This window comes from Scylla paramamosain, chromosome 33, assembly GCF_035594125.1.
Source record: "Scylla paramamosain isolate STU-SP2022 chromosome 33, ASM3559412v1, whole genome shotgun sequence".
NCBI classification, from domain to species: Eukaryota; Metazoa; Arthropoda; class Malacostraca; order Decapoda; family Portunidae; genus Scylla; species Scylla paramamosain.
Genome location: NC_087183.1, coordinates 9,599,868 through 9,619,867, shown reverse-complemented (window position 1 = coordinate 9,619,867; position 20,000 = coordinate 9,599,868). Strand labels below are relative to the sequence as shown.

The window sequence follows — 20,000 nt, the reverse complement described above, 5'->3', positions numbered from 1 at the left end:
TTAGGACAAACAATTCTGACTTTATCTTTCTATTTGCTTGTTTGTATTCGTCAACAGATTATCAAATGCATGTAAATTAGGTCCTTATCGTTTACTTCCTGCTGCAGTTCGACGGGTACGTTGTGTGTGTATGTGTGCCTGTGTGTGTGTGGGGGGGGGAGGCGCTATTTTAAGAGTTTTACAGTTGAATGTCGCCGCTATAATTAACTTGTCGATAGATTTACCTTTCTTAGAATATTAATAGATTTCATTCACTGCGTGGCTGATACATAGACAGCTGATGATGATGATGATGATGATGATGGACGGAAGAGGAGGGCGAGGATTACAAGGAGGAAGAGGGTGAGGCTGTATTCAAAGCAAAGGAACGGGTGGAGAAAGAGGAGAAGGAGGTCGAGGAGTGTGATATAATAATGCATTAAACTATATCTAAGACAACAGGAGAATGAGGAGGGAGGAGGGGAAGGGTATGAGGATGAGAAAGAGGAAGACGAGGAGGAGGAGGAGACGATAAGGCAGCCCCATCACACGCTCCACACGCTTCACCAGTCCACCACACCTCGTCCACATCACACATAAACGATCTAAGACAGAAAGGGAGATGAAGGTTCCGCTAACTCCGTTTACTCCCCTTCCATTCCCTTCATGCCTTCCTGTGGTGCCTTGTGGAGCATTCAGGACCCCGCATCCTTCCTCCTCTGGGCCACGCGATCCCCTGCATCAATAGGGGATCAATAGGGAGGTGTCTGCATCGACCCTGCCTCGGAGGTAGAGAGGGCTGGCTGAGGGACGCGTTCCCGGCCTGCCATTGTTGTTTTGGTTGAGGTGGCGCTGATTACAAAGGCTTCCAATGACTGTATGCCCCGCCGCGCCCCTCAGTCCTCCCGTGGCTCCCTCCTGGGTCACACTGGAGGGTTTTGGGTCACCTCCTAAGGGCTGGAAGTAGGGCGGGGACGAGTAGATATGAGGAGGTGTAGGAGGAGGAGAAAGAGAAGTTATGAAAAGAGCAAGATCTTTTTTTACTATTATTATTATTATTTTTTTTTTTTACTGTTGATCGAATGTGATGTAACAACAACAATAATGATAATGATAATAAGAAAAGATGAATTGCTTCGGAGTTCAGCGGAGAAGGACATTGATCATAAGTTTCATTAGTGTGACTAAGACAATATATATATAAAAATAGAGTGTAGTAAGTAAGGGTGTTCAAGAAAGAAAAACAAAATGTGAGTTATGCTATACGATGTGTGTGTGTGTGTGTGTGTGTGTGTGTGTGTGTGTTGGAGGATCATTTATTTTTTTCATATTTCCTACTTAAAATTAAAAACAGAAAATATTAGATACGAGCAGGCAGGAGGTAGATACCGTGTGGACATGACATGTAATATTGCATCATCAGTGTCTGGAATGACAGCACGCATCAATATCTTTCTCTTACTTGTCTATCATATACTGTTGTTTTCTGTATCTCACTATATGACCACATTCCATATTGAGATCCATCCCTAAGTATAATATTGATTGCCATAATGTTTAAAAAGATCCAAAACGGCTTTTCAAAATACACGCGTTACACCTGGAAGCCAGTTTTCTTTTAGTTTTCTGTGTTTCTTTTAAGGGATACCTGTATAATCTTTTTCTTATCTTCCACTCTATAAACACATTGTCATTTATTTACATTCATCTCTAAGAATTATATTTATTACCATAGATTTCAATAGACATGAACATAGCTGTCCAAAATATACGTGTTACTCTTACAAGTCAGTTTTCTATAAATTGCCTGCCTGGTTCTTTTAAAGCAGACTTATACAATATATCAGGGAGAGTAATATTGTAAGGGTTTCTGTTCGAATATGAAATTAACGGGAAAATATATGGGGTCGTGAAGGGGAAGACTTGGGAATATGAACGAGAAGAACCGAGAAATGGGAACAGTAAGATATGAGACGTGTGATGAAATATGTAAAAGAAAAAAAAAGAGATATAGGAGACATGAACGGGAAGATAAGTACGAGTGATATAAAAAAAAAAAAAAATACAAAAGAATAAATGTAGTCTAGTGAGATATACAATAGACACCCTCTTATAATCTGGAAGCGCACGTTTTCTGTCACTAATAAAGTCTCGTTTTCTGTTGCAGGAGAGAATGATTGGGAGGACACGCGCATCCGACTCAGGGCCCCGAAGATTGGCAATATCCCAAAGTAAGTACTGTGCTAAGGATTGTAAGTAGGAAAATAAATACAGTGTTAAGGATTTTTAAGTAGGAGAGTAAGTAGTGTTAAGTATTTGTAAGTATGAGTGCAAGACTGGTAACGCTCCTAAGTACGGTGTTAAATTATTGTAAGAGAGGATGATAACGTAGGATAAGAGTGTAATAAGAAATAAGAATAATAATAATAAGTACAGTATAACCTCTTTCTTTTTATAATCTTTTTTTATCTGTTTTGTTTATGTTTTTCCTTTATATTTTCAGGTTAATGATTCTTGTTTTCTCAGCTTCTTTTTATATTCTTTTGTTAAACTGCGTCGTTGAGATAAGATTTTTTTTTTTTTTGCTTGTTTAATATGTGGAGAATTTATTTATTTATTAATTTATTAATTAATTTATTTTTTTTCGTCTCTGGTAGTAGTAGTAGTAGTAGTAGTAGTAGTAGTAGTAGTAGTAGTAGTAGTAGTAGTTGTTGTTGTTGTTGTTGTTGTTGTTGTTGTCAGAAGGACGTCGACCAGAGACATAAATAAAATAAAGTTAAATAAAAAGCCTGCCAAAAAAAGAATAAATAAATAAACGAAAGATAATGAAGCGCAGGAACCAGTTAAATTTTTTTCTCTCTCTCTCTCTCTCTCTCTCTCTCTCTCTCTCTCTCTCTCTCTCTCTCTCTCTCTCTCTCTCTCTCTCTCTCTCTCTCTCATCTCATCTATCTATCTATCTGTATCTCTCTCTCTCTTCTCCTCTCCTTTCCTACTGCAATCCATCCCCTTCTCCACCTGTCCCTCCTCCTCCTCCTCCTCCTCCTCCTCCTCCTCCTCCTCCTCCTCCTCCTCCTCCTCCTCCTCCTCCTTCTCTTCGCCTCGCTCTCCCCTCTTGTTAGAATATTCCAAAGGGGATTTGTAGAGGGAAAATAGTAGAGTGTATTCTCTCTCTCTCTCTCTCTCTCTCTCTCTCTCTCTCTCTCTCTCTCTCTCTCTCTCTCTCTCTCTCTCTCTCTCTCTCTCTCTCTCTCTCTCTCTCTCTCTCTTGTACTGCATATCTTGCTAATGTCAACAACATCAGCAAAATCAGCAACAGCAATAACAAGAACAACGACAACCAGGAAATGTTCACAATATATATAAAAAAAATAAATAAATAATCCAGAAGAGAAAAATATATACATCAAAACAATTTTCGTATGAAAATATGTTAGTGCGAAAAAAAAAATAATAATAATAATTAAAATAGAAACGAGGTCAGTAAATTGAGGAGGAAAAAAGGTATGCATATTTATCACACATTTTTACACCAAAGGGGGAAAAAAAGGGGGGAAAAAAACAAGATGAAGATCCCCATCACTTCCTGCCTCTCCTTATCTCCTTCCCTCCTGTTCTCTTCCTTTCCTCCACTTTCTCTCCTCGTCCTTTCCTCCTCTTCCTCTCCTTTCTGTTCCCTTCGTTTTAGACTTGCGCGCGCTGTAAAGTTGACATACGAGAGAGAGAGAGAGAGAGAGAGAGAGAGAGAGAGAGAGAGAGAGAGAGAGAGAGAGAGAGAGAGAGAGAGAGAGAGAGAGAATATATAATTATAACGAGTACCTGTGTGTTTGTAGGTATATTTTCGAAGATTAAACAGGTGTGTGGAATATTATACAGGTGTGGGGTGTAGTTATAGGAGTGTTACCTGTGTGACGTGATGCAGTGGCTTGTTAATTGCAGGTAAGCACTTATTATTCTCTAAGTTACGTTTTTTTGGGGATATAAGATAGTTACCGTTAAACTTGACACCGTTTTCTTCTTTATTTTTTTCCGTTTTCTTTTTTTGTCTCCTGCAAACATCCATTTGTTATGTGTGGCCTAATTTTGTAATACGTAATAGTTTCTCTTTTGAACTTTGCTCCAGTTTCTTCCATCATAATATCGTTTTCTTTCTTTTTTTTTTTTCGTTTTTGTTTCTGTTTTCACTATTTTAATATTTCAGCTTCCCTTTTTGCGTTGTTTCCATCTTTTATACCGTGCTTTTGTTTCATGTGTGTGTGTGTGTGTGTGTGTGTGTGTGTGTCCATTATTATTCTTGTTTTGTATTTTGTTTATCTTTTACTTTCATTCTTTTTTCTTTATTTCATTCTGTCGATATTGAATTCATTTCCATTTATATTATTATTTTTTTTTTTCATCCTGTCAATCTTTCAGTTACATTTCATTTTGTATCGTGTATTTTTTTTTCGGCTTGTATATTGTGTGTGTATTTATCTGGCGGCCTACGCGTCTGTGTGAATGTATGTTTGTATTATTATGTATTATGTATGTGTGTGCGTTTAAACATACATGGAAACTTGCATGTATGTGTTTTTGCATCTATATTAAGCGTCTTACCTGGCGTGTAATTAATTAAATGCATTACCTGTGCCTGGGAGCTGTTGAATTTTCCGTGTAACTTACCTGTTGCTCATTACCTTTAATTAACGTCCTCTCCCCAGGTGTACTTCCAATACACCTGGAAAAGACACTTCATTAAATATTTCGAAATTAAATATATATATGAAAAAAAAAACTTCATATCTCGTTTAAATATTTCACAATTCTTCCTCTGTCTCTTCGATGTTAAAAAAAAAAAACATTAGCTACGTGCCTGTGTGTGTGTGTGTGTGTGTGTGTGTGTGTGTGTGTGTGTGTGTGTGTGTGTGTGTGTGTGTGTGTGTGTGTGTGTGTGGGGAGGGGTGGAGAAGGAAGGGGTGGCAGTGAAGGGCAAGGAAGGAATAGACAGGATGTATATTTGAATTGTGAGGCAAGAGGAATTTAAGTCAAGGGAGAGGATGTTGTGTGGAGGCTGTGTTTGTGGTGGTGGTGGTGGTGGTGAAGGTAGGGGTGGTGGTGGTGGTGGTGGTGGTGGTAGTCGTGATGGTGGTGGTGGTGGGTGTAAAACTATTTCCTGTGGGATTATTAGGGGAAAAAAAAATAAACATTACAGCAACAACAACAACTACAAACATTACTACTAGTGCTATTACCACCACCACCACCACCACCACTATTACTATTACGTATTTTCTACATAACGTCGACTTTTAGTGCCTTCATTACACAAACCTTCGACTTAAAGGTGATCGAGGCGCTTCCTTCCTGCCTCTTGCTTGGATAACCTCTCTCTCTCTCTCTCTCTCTCTCTCTCTCTCTCTCTCTCTCTCTCTCTCTCTCTCTCTCTCTCTCTCTCTCTCTCTCTCTCTCTCTCTCTCTCTCTCTCTCTCTCTTCCATTGATCATTCCTCGTCATTTCTCTGTTCGTCCCCCTCACTTCCTCCTCCTCCTTCCTCCTCCTCCTCCTCCTCCTCCTCCTCCTCCTCCTCCTCCTCCTCCTCCTCCTCCTCCTCCTCCTCCTCCTCCTCCTCCTCCTCGTACTCTTCCCAGTCTTTCTTGTGTTGATCGAGAGAGAGAGAGAGAGAGAGAGAGAGAGAGAGAGAGAGAGAGAGAGAGAGAGAGAGAGAGAGAGAGAGAGAGAGGAAAAGATAAACAGGAGGATGAGAGTGAAAGATGACACGAGAAGGGAAGAAAAATTACGAATCGAAGCAAGAAGAAGAGCAGGATTATGAAGAGGAGAAGTTGGGAGATCAAAGAGGAGAAAGAGAAAAAAAATAGGGAAAGAAACAGAATAACTACGAAACTTGGGAAGAATAAAGAAAAAGGAAAAAAAAAACAGCAACACGTGTATGCATTTCCCTAAAAGAAAAAAGAAGGAAATGAAAGAAAATGAAAGGAATACAAAAATCCACACTATTGTCAATTTTCATCGATTAAGAAATAAAGGAAATACACGAGAAAAGGTCGAAGTCTTTTCATAACTTTTAATTTAAATGGATACAGAGGGTGGTTATGAAAAGACACTGTTTGTTGCGCTTTGTGTCGTAACTGGCGGCACTGGTGGTGGTGGCGGCGGCGGTTGTGGTGGTGGTGATGGTGGTGTTATTACAGGTGAGGCTGCTCAAGGAGTCAGCTTGGTCCAGGTGCGTTGCTGTAATTAACTGAGACAGGTAGAGTGTGACAAGGTGAAATGGGTGGGGTCGATGGTTAAACGTGACGCATATGATTAATACGTCCTCCTCCTCCTCCTCCTCCTCCTCCTCCTCCTCCTCCTCCTCCTCCTCCTCCTCCTCCTCCATCATTTTGTATCCCTGACATGGAAATATTATGTACTTTCCCCACTCCCAGGTGAACAGAGGGGAGAGGGGGAGGAAGGGGGGTTGTGGGACAGAGTGACACCGATGTTGATGGGAATGGTGAGGTAATGGGATGGGTGATGTAAGGAATGGGTGATGTGTGAGAGATTTAGCTTGTTACTTTCCTGTCCATATTTGGAGTGTAATTCTCTCTCTCTCTCTCTCTCTCTCTCTCTCTCTCTCTCTCTCTCTCTCTCTCTCTCTCTCTCTCTCTCTCTCTCTCTCTCTCTCTCTCTCTCTCTCTCTCTCTCTCTCTCTCTCTCTCTCTCTCTCTCTCTCTCTCTCTCTCTCGTTCGTCAACTTTAGGTTCTCAAATCACTTTTCGCCATCATTTCCTGGAGATAATTCTCTAATCCTGGGCTGCTTTTTCGTCCCCTTCGCTTCGTCCTCAGTGTCACGCAGCCAAAAAACGTAGGAAAGAAGGAAAAAAAAGAAAAGGAAAGAAAAATTAAAACACAGAACCGAAAGATGAGGAAGGGAGGAGGAAAAGAAAATGCTTGAGTTCAGAAAGTGAAGGGGAGAACGAAGGAAGAAGAGGAAGAGGATGAAAGGGGGAGGTGGGAGAGAACGCGAGGTTGTTGATGTTCCTCGCTCTGTTTATAAACACAAGTTAGTCTGGTCTCAATATTTGCCGGGAAGAGAACAGCTCCTCTCGGTGTTCCCGCTCCTCCCGGCGTGTTTGTGTACTGAGAGGGAGGAGGGGAGGAGGAGGAGTGCCTGGTGGAGAGAAGGCGACTGTCTGATGGAGGGAGGAAGGGGAGTGTCTGGTGGAGAAGAGGGAGAAACAAGAATGATGGTGGAGAAGAAGGGAGGAGGAAGAAACATCTGATGAAGGAAATGATGAAGGGAGGAAGAAGAGTCTAATTGAGAGGGAAGAAGAGTATCTGGTAAAGGAGGAAGAAGAGATAGAGGAAGAAAAAGAGTGCTTGGAGGAAGGAAGACAATGGATTATGGGGAAAAGAAGGAAGGCGAGGAGGAGGAGGAAGAGGAGGAGGAGAAGGAGAAGGAGGTTGGGGTTCTTGTCTATCCTCAATTAATTTTTCCTCCAGTCTGAATGATTCCTCGCTAAAAAAATCGTTCCTGGATATTATTTTTTTTATTGAGATATTTCTTAGGATTTGATATTGACCCCAGAGACCACCACCACCACCACCACCACCACCACCACCATCACGACCATCTCCATACATCTTCCTTTTCCTTATTTTCTCTTTTCCTTTCTGTATATATATTCAAATGCTTTTCTTTCTTTCCTCAGTGCATTTATCTACGTCTTTCTGCCTTTCCTCTTCTTCCTTCTCATTATTCTTAGTCCAAGTCTCCTTCTGTTTCTCTTACTTAACATACAAAACATCTGGCAGGACATTCCCCTCAACTTTCAAAGCCTTCCCGGGAATCCCTCAAGGTTAGCCTCCCTCAGGGCTGCTCGTTCCAAGGATTCTGCGTCACTCCTCGTAAGGCGACGCAGAAGGTCGACGAACTCCTGGAGATTTCGTGGGAGGGTGGCTGAGTGTTTTGGGCAGACTGTCTGATGAGCTGAGTGGCTGGCTGATGGGCTGACTGAACGACTGATTAGCTGATGGACTGACGGGCTGACGGACTGACTGATAGAAGGGCTGACGGATTGAGTGATTGAAGGGTAGATGGGCTAACTGACTGAAGGGCTGACAGGATGACTGAAAGGCTAGCGGGCTCAGGGTTTAAAGGGCTGACGGGCTGACTGATTCAAGGGCTGACAGACTGAGAAATTGAAGGACCGACGGGCTTACGGTTTAAAAAGGCTGACGGGCTGTCAAACTAAAGGACTAAACTGACGGGCTGAGGAACTGAATGGCCAACAGACTGATAGATTGACGGATTGACGAGTTGATGACTTGAGTGGATACCTCGATAACAGTTTGATGGTGTGACTGACTGACTCATTGACTAATTTGCTGACTGGTGTTTGAATTGACTGACTGGCAGCAAGGAGATTTATTAGTTAGCCAGAGGACTGACTGGCTGAATGGCGGGTTAACTGTTGTTGGTTTGCCGTTGTGGCTGGTTGATGGGGTGACTGGTAGGCTGACTGGCGTGTGGGCGAAAGGGCAGGCAGGCAGGCAGGCAGGCGGGCGGGCGGGCGGGCGGGCGGGCTGTTGCGAGGAATAAATAAAGGGTTTGTGCATGTTTGAAACGCTTGTGAGATGGTCCCTGTTTCCCTTGTTGGTTTTCCTTTTCCATCGTTGTCTTGCATATATTCTCTTTCAGTAATTTGCTTTTTTATTTTCTCTCTTTATTCTTGTTCTTCATGTTTGTTTGATTTTAATAGACGTGTGTCCTTCTCGCCCCTGCACTTAATTGCCGCACATGCACACACGTACACACACACACACCAACAAACACACACCTGTCCTCTTCGATCGATACTCATACACCTGTCCCTGTCTATTCTATACACGCACACTCCTGTCTTAGCTACACACCTGTTCGCCTTCCTTCAAACACACCTGCCTTCCGTCCATACACCTGTTTGTCCATCCCATACACACACACACACACACACACACACACACACACACACACACACCTATGCATTATCCACACCTGTTTTCCTTTCAGCACACCTGTCGTCCATCTCTATACCTGTACTCAATACACCCAATCCGCACTTCACCTTCACATAAATCCTCACGACACACCTGTTCTTCCTGACCTATCTCCATCCATCATACCTGTACCTCTTCCCTCCACTCCTGCACACTCCAGCACACTTACCTCCACCTGCTCTTCCACAGCTAATTAAGGCCCCGTCATACGCCACTGTTTCATGAGGGATCAGATCGATAGTCTCAATATTTGCTGCTCCAAACCTATTAATTAGACGGCCCTTATCTGATGAGGAAGATAAGGTTTTTTTTTTAGGGGGAGGGAAGAAATGAAGGTCAGATCTGAACGATGGAGATTTAACAAGGGGAAAGTGAAATGGGAGATTGAAGAGGGAGATAGGAAGGTGGGTAAGAAGAATTGGTAAGGAATTCAAGAGCTTTTTAACTATTTATGTGTGTCTTTTTTTTTTTCCTATCTCTCTGCTACTTACGATATTTTAAGAGGGGCATCAAAACACCACTGAACTATCCTGCGCGTGTGTGTGTGTGTGTGTGTGTGTGTGTGTGTGTGTGTGTGTGTGTGTGTGTGTGTGTGTGTGTGTGTGTGTGTGTGTTTTTCTCTCTCTCCATCTTCCTACCACTCAAGGTATATTAAAGAAGAGGTATATCAAGACACTTACGGAGCTAAATTCACCAACTTTTTTATTTTATTTTATTTATTTATTTATTTTCTTAAACTTTTCGTAACATTTTAAGGATGGCAAAATAAGTGGCCTTTCTTTCCTCATTTTTGTGTCCTTGTCAAGACTACGTGACACTTAGAAAATATGGGAGAAGATCGCGTGAGGCAAGAGAGAGAGAGAGAGAGAGAGAGAGAGAGAGAGAGAGAGAGAGAGAGAGAGAGAGAGAGAGAGAGAGAGAGAGTCAAAATGAAGATGTATAAAGGAGGTGAAAAGGAAGATTGTGGTAGAAACACTAGAAAAAATGAACAATGAGAGAAAGGAAGACAGAGGTGAGAGAAAGGTATAAACATCAGAAAAGGAAGAGAAAGACAGGAATGATGGAAAGGCGTAAAGGAGAGGTAAAGGGAAGATTAAGAGAGGTATTGGGAGAAGTGAACGAGAGGAAAGAGATGTAATATAAAAGAAGGATTGAGGAGAAAAGAGAGGATAGCCTTGAATCCATTATATTTTATTACTCTTTGAAATCTTACGTCTTTAGAAACGAGAGAGAGAGAGAGAGAGAGAGAGAGAGAGAGAGAGAGAGAGAGAGAGAGAGAGAGAGAGAGAGAGAGAGAGAGAGAGAGAGAGAGAGAGAGAGAGAGAGAGAGGCTTGCTGAAGTTTGATCGCCTGAAATTTTCATGACCTACATTTGGCTTAGAAGTGACAAGGAAATCTGGCGTGTGGTGTTTGACCTTGTTTCTTTCAGCTTGTTTTTCTTCCTTGATTACATTTCCCTCCTCCTCCTCCTCCTCCTCCTCCTCCTCCTCCTCCTCCTCCTCTTTCATTATCCTGTATCTTGCTTTAAATCAGAGTTTATCATAAATACTCTCGCAAGGAACAAGTCCACTGCGGTTTGTACTTCTTTGGAGATCCTTTGTGGTTCTGTTTCTCCTCTTCCTCTTCCTCCTCCTCCTCCTCCTCCTCCTCCTCCTCCTCCTCCTCCTCCTCCTCCTCCTCCTCCTCCTCCTCCTCCTCCTCCTCATGCTTCTCTATTTTCTCCTTTTATTGCCGACTTTCTTTCTGCTTATTTATTCTTTTCCTTCTCTTCCTTTTATATAGCTTCCTACTTCCTTTTCTTCTCTCTCTCTCTCTCTCTCTCTCTCTCTCTCTCTCTCTCTCTCTCTCTCTCTCTCTCTCTCTCTCTCTCTCTCTCTCTCTCTCTCTCTCTCTCTCTCTCTCTCTCTTTCTCTTCCTTCTACCGTCTCTTTATTCCTACCATCCTTGTTTTCTCGTTCCACTTTTTCGCTTTCCTGTTTCCCCTCTTACCCTTATTTTACTCTCCCCTCTTCCTCAGTCTCTCTTCATACACTTTTATCACCTTGTGCCGTCTCTCCTTCCTCGCTTTTAGTACTTTGTGTTAAATTTCCAGGCTCTGTAGAAGTCTGAAATTAAAAATGGAAATTGTTGAGAATATTGTGTAGGGTTGCTGTTTGGTGTGGTGTGATGTGGTGGTGTAGGTGTGGTGTGGTGTGGTGTGGAGGTATGGGGGTATAGAGTGCGGTGTTGTGGTATTGTGTAGTGTGGTGCTATTTTTTCATAGTGGTGTGGTGTGGTGTGGTGTATTGGGGGAGTGGTGCTGTTGTCTAGTCTTGTTGTGTGGTGTGGTGCATATTGTATCCACCTGCACCACCACCACCACCACCACCACCACCACCCAAAAAAATATGAAAATTAATAAAAAGGAAAGAAGTAAATAATAAAGTCCATAACAAAATTTTCATCTCATTTTCTTTTCTTGTTCCTCCTCTTCCTTCTATCTTCCTCACATCTTTATGGTTTCCTCCTCCTCTCCTTTCCTTTACGAATAAGAACTCAGACTAAATAACCTATAAAAACCTCTATTATTTTCTCTTACTCCTTGTTCCTCCTCCTCGTTATCACATCTCACTTCTCTCTCCTCTTCTCTTTCTCTACCCATTCCTATTCTAACTCTTCACTTTTTTTATTTATTTTTTTCTCTGTTATTTTGCCATTTTCCTTCTTTACTTCTTCCTTCACACTTAAATATTTTCTCCCTCTTATTCTCTGTCTCTCACATCTGCTCTTTCTTCCTTTCCCTTTCCTTTCCTACGGTTCTCCCAATTATTTTCTTTCTCTCTCTTAAATCTCTCATTTCCTCCTTTCCCTTGCCTTTTCCGGTGCTGTAATTCCCCGTAAATATTTTCCCAGCTTTCCTTTCTTTCACGGCTCTCCTTTCCTTCCCAAATATTTTCACTCTCATTCTCGTATACCTGATTTCCTCATTTCTCCTTCCCCACTCCTACCCCGAATATTTTCCCTCTACTTACTGTCACAGCCTGCCCTCTAAAGACAACTCTCTTCCTCCACACAAAACTACAAGCACCTAATAACACACACACCCTTCACTCCAAAAATTTTAAAATCATGGCGACTCCTACACCAGCCTCGGAGTCCCCATCTGGGGAGGGACCATAAATGTCCCCAGGTCGGACTGCCTTTCCGTCGACGACCCTAAGTGTCTTGACACCCCCCTCAACTTTTTCTTCATTAACTTCTGCAACATTCGCGGTCTAAGATCTAATTTTCAATCTGTAGAACACCACCTCTCCTCTTCTAAACCTCATCTTCTTTTCCTCACTGAAACTCAGGTGTCTGAGGCAACTGACAGTAGCCCTTTTCTGTTCCCTCCTACTTTCTCTATCCTCATTTTCGATCCAAAGCTGGATGCTGCGTTTATGTGCGCAATGACTTAACCTGCTCTCGTGCCCACGCTCTTGAATCTTCCGAGTTTTCCACCATCTGGCTACGACTACAGAGTCATTCTCATACTAAATTTATCTGTGCTGTATACCTCTCTCCTAACTCCTCTGACTATAAGAAATTCTTTGACTACTTAACTTCCAAAGTGGAGCACATTCTGACCCTCTTCCCTTTTGCAGAGATCTCCATTCTTGGAGACTTCAATGTTCACCACCAGCTTTGGCTTTCCTCTCCCTTCACTGACCATCCTGGTGAACTAGCCTACAACTTTGCTATCCTCCATGACCTAGAGCAATTGGTGCAACACCCTACTCGTATTCCTGACCGTCTTGGAGATACGCCCAACATTCTTGACCTTTTCCTGACCTCTAATCCTTCTGCTTATGCTGTCACCCTTTCTTCTCCGTTGGGCTCCTCCGATCACAATCTCATATCTTTATCTTGTCCTATCACTCCAATCCCTCCTCAGGATCCCCCTAAGCGAAGGTGCCTCTGGCGTTTTGCCTCTGCTAGTTGGGGGGACCTGAGGCGGTATTTTGCTGATTTTCCTTGGAATGACTACTGCTTCCGTGTCAGAGACCCGTCTTTGTGTGCTGAGCGCATAACAGAGGTGATAGTGTCTGGCATGGAGGCGTACATTCCTCACTCTTTTCTCGTCCTAAACCTTCTAAACCTTGGTTTAACACAGCTTGTTCTCGTGCTATACATGATAGAGAGGTGGCCCACAAAAGGTACTTAAGCCTTCCTTCACCAGAATCTCATGCACTTTATATTTCTGCCCGGAACCATGCCAAGTCTGTTCTCCAACTAGCCAAAAACTCCTTCATTAACAGAAAATGTCAAAACCTTTCAAGATCTAACTCCCCTCGTGATTTCTGGCATCTAGCCAAAAATATCTCCAATAACTTTGCTTCTTCTTCTTTCCCTCCTCTACTTCAACCAGATGGCACCACTGCTATCACATCTATTTCTAAAGCTGAACTCTTTGCTCAAACCTTTGCTAAAAACTCTACCTTGGACGATTCTGGGCTTGTTCCTCCCTCTCCTCCACCCTCTGACTACTTCATGCCTCGTATTAAAATTCTTCGTAATGATGTTTTCCATGCCCTCGCTGGCCTAAACCCTCAGAAGGCTTATGGACCTGATGGGGTCCCTCCTATTGTTCTCCGAAACTGTGCCTCCGTGCTTGCACCTTGCCTAGTCAAACTCTTTCAGCTCTGTCTGTCAACATCTACCTTTCCTTCTTGCTGGAAGTTTGCCTACATTCAACCTGTTCCTAAAAAGGGTGACCGCTCTAATCCCTCAAACTACCGTCCTATTGCTTTAATTTCCTGCTTATCTAAAGTTTTTGAATCTATCCTCAACAGGAAGATTCTTAAACATCTATCACTTCACAACCTTCTATCTGATCGCCAGTATGGGTTCCGTCAAGGCCGCTCGACTGGTGATCTTCTGGCTTTCCTTACTGAGTCTTGGTCATCCTCTTTTAGAGACTTTGGTGAAACTTTTGCTGTTGCCTTGGACATATCAAAAGCCTTTGATAGAGTCTGGCACAAAGCTTTGATTTCCAAACTACCCTCCTACGGTTTCTATCCTTCTCTCTGTAACTTCATCTCAAGTTTCCTTTCTGACCGTTCTATTGCTGCTGTGGTAGACGGTCACTGTTCTTCTCTAAATCTATTAACAGTGGTGTTCCTCAGGGTTCTGTCCTGTCACCCACTCTCTTCTTATTATTCATTAATGATCTTCTAAAACAAACTTCTTGTCCTATCCACTCCTATGCTGATGATACCACCCTGCACTTTTCCACGTCTTTTCATAGACGTCCAACCCTTCAGGAGGTAAACATATCACGCAGGGAAGCCACAGAACGCCTGACTTCTGATCTTTCTAAAATTTCTGATTGGGGCAGAGCAAACTTGGTATTGTTCAATGCCTCAAAAAACTCAATTCCTCCATCTATCAACTCGACACAATCTTCCAGACAACTATCCCCTCTTCTTCAATGACACTCAACTATCCCCCTCTTCTACACTGAACATCCTCGGTCTGTCCTTTACTTATAATCTGAACTGGAAACTTCACATCTCATCTCTAGCTAAAACAGCTTCCATGAAGTTAGGTGTTCTGAGACGTCTCCGCCAGTTTTTCTCACCCCGCAGCTGCTAACTCTGTACAAGGGCCTTATCCGTCCATGTATGGAGTATGCTTCACATGTCTGGGGGTTCCACTCATACTGCTGTTCTAGACAGGGTGGAATCAAAAGCTTTTCGTCTCATCAACTCCTCTCCTCTAACTGACTGTCTTCAGCCTCTCTCTCACCGCCGCAATGTTGCATCTCTAGCTGTCTTCTACCGCTATTTTCATGCTAACTGCTCTTCTGATCTTGCTAACTGCATGCCTCCCCTCCTTCCGCGGCCTCGCTGCACAAGACTTTCTTCTTTCTCTCACTCCTATTCTGTCCACCTCTCTAACGCAAGAGTTAACCAGTATTCTCAATCATTCATCCCTTTCTCTGGTAAACTCTGGAACTCCTTGCCTGCTTCTATATTTCCACCTTCCTATGACTTGAATTCCTTCAAGAGGGAGGTTTCAAGACACTTATCCACCAATTTTTGACCACTGCTTTGACCCTTTTAGGGACTGGCATTTCAGTGGGCATTTTTTTTATTAGATTTTTGTTGCCCTTGGCCAGTATCCTTCCTACATAAAAAAAAAAAAAAAAAAAAAAAAAAAAAAAAAACTCCTTTCCCTCTCCTTTACCCTCACGTGAAGTTCCCTAAAGTCGCATCTGTTAATGCAAATTCAAGAGTGTTTACAGTGCTATGTTTGTCTAGGGTTATAAGCTTCTTCAAAATCTGACGGCATCCTCTTCTTTATCATAGCTTCTTTATCTAAGGCTCCTTATCTCTGCTGTATCTTTATGAGCCGGTGTCGACCCGCCCAGAGTTGAGAGTTTGTCAGGTTTATGGTAAAGATTGGGAGTGAAGTGCTGTGGGTGATGTGGTGAGGGGATGGGGCAGGGATGGAAGTGGTAAGATGTGGATGTGTAACTATTCAAGATATTTTTTCTGAGCAATATTTTAATATGGATCAGTGTAAAATTGTTCACCTAATTCTGTCTTCATATAACTAAGTAGAAAAAAATAACGGCTATATAGTCAGAATATAATTCTAACATTTTAACATTTTTATACAATCTAGCTTATTAGTTAATTTTTATCACTTGTGTCAGTAAAAAGTAAAATCAGTACTTAGAAATAATCTAAAAGAGTGCTTCTGTTTGTTTAACTAGGATGTCAGTACATTGAACGACATTGTTTACTCATGTTATATTGTTTATATGTAGTTAGTAAAACACACTACGGGTTCCTGATTCACAAATTATTTTAAGATATTTTAAGTATTTAGAAATTTATGAGTTTTAATTTTGTGCTGGACCATGTTATGGTGTATTTGTATGTATATATTATATTTATGCTGTATTATGTTGTGGTCAATAAAATATCTATCTATCTATCTATCTGTAGGGAGTGATGGTGTTTTTGGAGAGGGGAAAGTGGAAGGAGGATGTTTTGAGAGAGAGAGAGAGAGAGAGAGAGAGAGAGAGAGAGAGAGAGAGAGAGAGAGAGAGAGAGAGAGAGAGAGAGAGAGAGAGATGATGGTGCTTGAGTGAAAGAGGGCGGGGGGGACAGTTAAGGGGATCGTGTGGGTGCCATTCATCTCCGGCAATCTCGTGTTTTCGGCTCAAAGTCTCGCGTTTCACGGCAACATGCACGAGGGGCCGCACTGGTGCCCTGCCTTCCCGGAAAGACCTTTGAGCATTGGTGGCGGTGTCCTCAGCCTCGCCCTCGCCGTGGTGTCCTCAGCCTCACTGGAGTCCTCGCGGTGCTCGGCGAGGATTTGCGGCGCACATGGGGGCGGGGATTCAAGACAGGGCGTGTTCGCCCACTCTCCTCAGAGATTCTCCTCTTCACGCCCTGCCACGCCTGGCACGCCTCCCACCAACACATGCCCCTGTGCCACACACGGGATGCAGCAGCTGCCCTGCACGGCTGGCCTCGGCGGGAGAAGTGTGAAGCAGCGCGAGGGAGAGATGTGCGCGGTCGTCATGGCTACGGGCCTGCGCGTGCACTCTGCCGCCCATTGATTCACATGCCTTCACTAGTTGCATGTTGTGTTTTTATTCTTCACTAGGTATATTTCATGTTAATGACTAAATGTCACCGAATACAGTGATGAGGGCGCTAATAAAGGCCAGGGTTACGTTCCCGGGGAAGGGAGAAGCCTGGTGCGTATTGCCTGGCGCCGCGTGAGTGGCCGTGTGTGGCTGGCAGTGCTGGCAGGCCAGTGTGGGTCTCAGGGTGCTCCCTTGCTCCCAGCTGAGCCTCGCTTTCAGATGTGGGTGTCGTGATCCCACCGTATCTTTGGCTCTTCCGGAGCACACCACATCCTTCCGGGCGGCTGCTGCACCTCAGCAACCCTCCCCTCCCGTCGCCTGGCCAGAGGGCGCCGCAGTACACTTGTCTTGGCCGCGGAGATCGCCTCTCACCACAAGGCCAGCACGTCCTGGCGCGGCAGGTACTAATTGACACCGGAGCTGGGGCGCGGAGGTCCTGCTGCGTGGTGCCTTCGGTGGGAGGAAATGTTGCGGGATGGAGGAAGGCATGCGAGGGAGGCGCGGCTCCCAGCGGGAGATGAGGGCTGAGTGAGCACGAGGCGCCCTGTTGTCCCACGCTGGACTCAAACACACAGTTACTTGAGCTATTGATCTAAAGTAAGGGAGGCAGACTGTACTGGAGGTGCCCGCCGCTCCACAGCCACCGCCGCCGCTGCCCGTGGCACAAGCATCGGCGTCAGCAGCAGGAAGCAGAGTGCGTGTGCGTGTGGTGTGCGTCTGGAGGAAGCAACCCTTGCTCCCCCCGGTGAATCCCTTCCTCCCCTCCCCCCGCCGCCCACTGAGCTGTTGCACCACTCGCCACGCAGATGAGTGGGCTGGCGTGCTAGTGGCGGTGGGCGTGCGGGGACTTAGTGTAGTGATGGCAGCCCGCAGTGACGGACCACCCATCGCCCCACGCCCACACTGACGCCAGGCATGCAGAGTGCCAGCCCCTCGCCTCCCGCACACCTCCGTCCGGCCGCCCACTCCTCCTTACAGTAAGTTTGCCAACCACCTACCCCGCCCTCTATCACGCCCACTCTCACCTGTCATCCACACACTTCATGGCAGAGCAAAGCCTCCACCCACACCCATCCACATTACCGACATCCACTTTAAGCTCGTGTCCACAGTTCGCTTGGCTCCATTCGGTGACTGAAATACACGGGAAAGTTGAGGAAAATATTGAATGCTACGAGCGTTGGAAATGAAACACATCCATCCTCCTCCTCCTCCTCCTCCTCCTCTTCTTCTTCCTTCTTCACCCTTTTCCTGTTTATCCAGCGCTCCTCTTCCTCATTCTTGTTATCCCTTCAATATCCTCCTCTTCCTTCATAGACATTCCATCTCCTCCTCTTCCGCTGCCTCCTCCTCCTCCTTCTCCTTCGCCTCCTTCTCTTCCTTTTCCTCCTCCTCGTCCTCCTTATCTTCCGTGTTTTCTTCGAGTGTTTGTTTTTGTGTTGTGGAAATATTGGGATCCTAAAGAGCGCTGTTATTAAGAAGATTGTTTTCCTTTTGTTTTCTTTTCCTTTTCGTTGATCTTTTTGGTGTGGTCTTAAATTTTGCTCTCTCTCTCTCTCTCTCTCTCTCTCTCTCTCTCTCTCTGTGTGTGTGTGTGTGTGTGTGTGTGTGTGTGTGTGTGTGTGTGTGTGGTTTGCTTTTTTTTTTCTTCCATTGTTAATTTGCTTGTTATTTTATTTTTTTGTGCATGATCTCTCCAGGGTGTATTTTGCGTGTTGTTGGTGTGTGTGTGTGTGTGTGTGTGTGTGTGTGTGTGTGTGTTATCTTGTTCTATGTTCGTTATTGTGTCGCCTCAGTGTTGCCATCGCTAATTGGCAATTTGTGTGTGTGTGTGTGTGTGTGTGTGTGTGTGTGTGTGTGTGTGTGTGTGTGTGTGTGTGTGTGTGTGTGTGTGTGTTGTTGCAAAGTTACAATAGTTGCAAAGGAGAAACGCACACACATCCAATTAATACCATTTATGACAAGGCAAATGCACTCACCACCACCACCACCACCACCACCACCACCATCACCATTCACAACAACAACAACAACAACAAAAACAACTGCCACAAATTTAGGGTAATACAACTCCAGACCTAAACAAAGAAAATAAAACCGCCAAGAACAGGAAAGAAGTAAAAATAACCACAAAAAACACGTGCAACACACCAGACAACACAGACAAAGGCACCAGAACAACGATATCACGTGACGCACCAGAGGAAACACCTAACCTAGCAATCTTACCTGTGATTTCCTTAACTCATGAATACGCTTAGGTTATTGTGGGATCTGTGTGTGTGTGTGTGTGTGTGTGTGTGTGTGTGTGTGTGTGTGTGTGTGTGTGTGTGTGTGTGTGTGTGTGTGTGTGTGTGTGTGTGTGTGTGTTGACTCGTCTCTTATCCCACACTTGAAGTCTTATCTCCTCAACTTACCTTCCACTTATTAATGAACTGACAAAGTTTTCACCTGTGTATTCTCCCCGTCACCCGTCACTTGTAGACACCTTCCGTCACTCCCTGGTACCTTTCCCGCTCCCAGACACTTCCAGGTACCTTCTATCCTGTCCCTGTCGCCTGCAAATAATGGCCTTCCACTAATCTGTCAACTCCAGTCACCCGTCACCTCCAGCATCTTCCCCGCCGTCACCGTCACCGTCACCTGATACCTTTTTTTCCCCTTTTTCATCACTTGTCGCCTACAGATGTACTTTCTCCCATCACCACGTCACCTTCAGGAGCGAGTGGAAAATTGTAACAAGTTGTCTAGCGTCACTGATACCAGGTACAGACAGTTTGACTATTGCAGTTTTCAGTCATCAGATCAACTGTTAGGAAGTGGATACGATGCGATACAGTTTTATTGTACGAGTATATAAATAGTTCATAACACTCTGGTAATGAAAAAAGTATCATCCACAACTTTATAGAAATTATCTAATGGCAAATACAACATTGAGAAGTCGAGGCCGTGGGACTGAAAAGGTTTACTGGAGACTTTTTTACCTGTCATACGAGAGTGTTTACCTGTATACCTCCCGTCACCTACAGACACGAGGAGAGGTCCCATCATGCCGCAACATTACCAAGTGCCGTAGTGTCTCTTAACGTGGAATTTTTCCCTGCAGTATGTGACGTTATCGTGATCAACTTACCTTGAGTTAGTTCCTGGAAAGCCTTGAGTTCCAGCAGCGAAGTGTAAAGGAAGAATGTTAATGGACGAATGTTTAGGAAGATGAATTGAGTAACGTGAGCTTAGTTAAGGCAATTTGACCTTTTTCGCGTATCGCAGGAAGAAATGTTATCGCTTGCAGTGTTCTTATGGTGTTCGTTCAAGTTTTGTTTTGTTGTGTTCGTGACGAGGTGTTTTATGGAACTAATACTTTGTGTTGTCGAGTATA

At 44.0% G+C, this 20,000-nt stretch overlaps 1 protein-coding gene across 5 annotated transcripts in view; it reads left to right on the top strand.

Annotated features, from left to right (window-relative positions):
- The window catches only part of LOC135089642 (calcium/calmodulin-dependent protein kinase kinase 2-like), a 187,221-nt gene that overhangs the window by 53,435 nt on the left and 113,786 nt on the right, over positions 1-20,000 (top strand). For 4 of the 5 annotated variants that reach the window (XM_063985517.1, XM_063985519.1, XM_063985520.1 and 1 more), the window contains exon 2: positions 2,147-2,210. The gene's annotated coding sequence lies outside the window, so the exon portion shown is untranslated. Of the gene's footprint in view, positions 1-2,146; positions 2,211-16,663; positions 17,596-20,000 lie in introns of those variants that run through there. The other variant, XM_063985518.1, reaches the window with a different exon arrangement.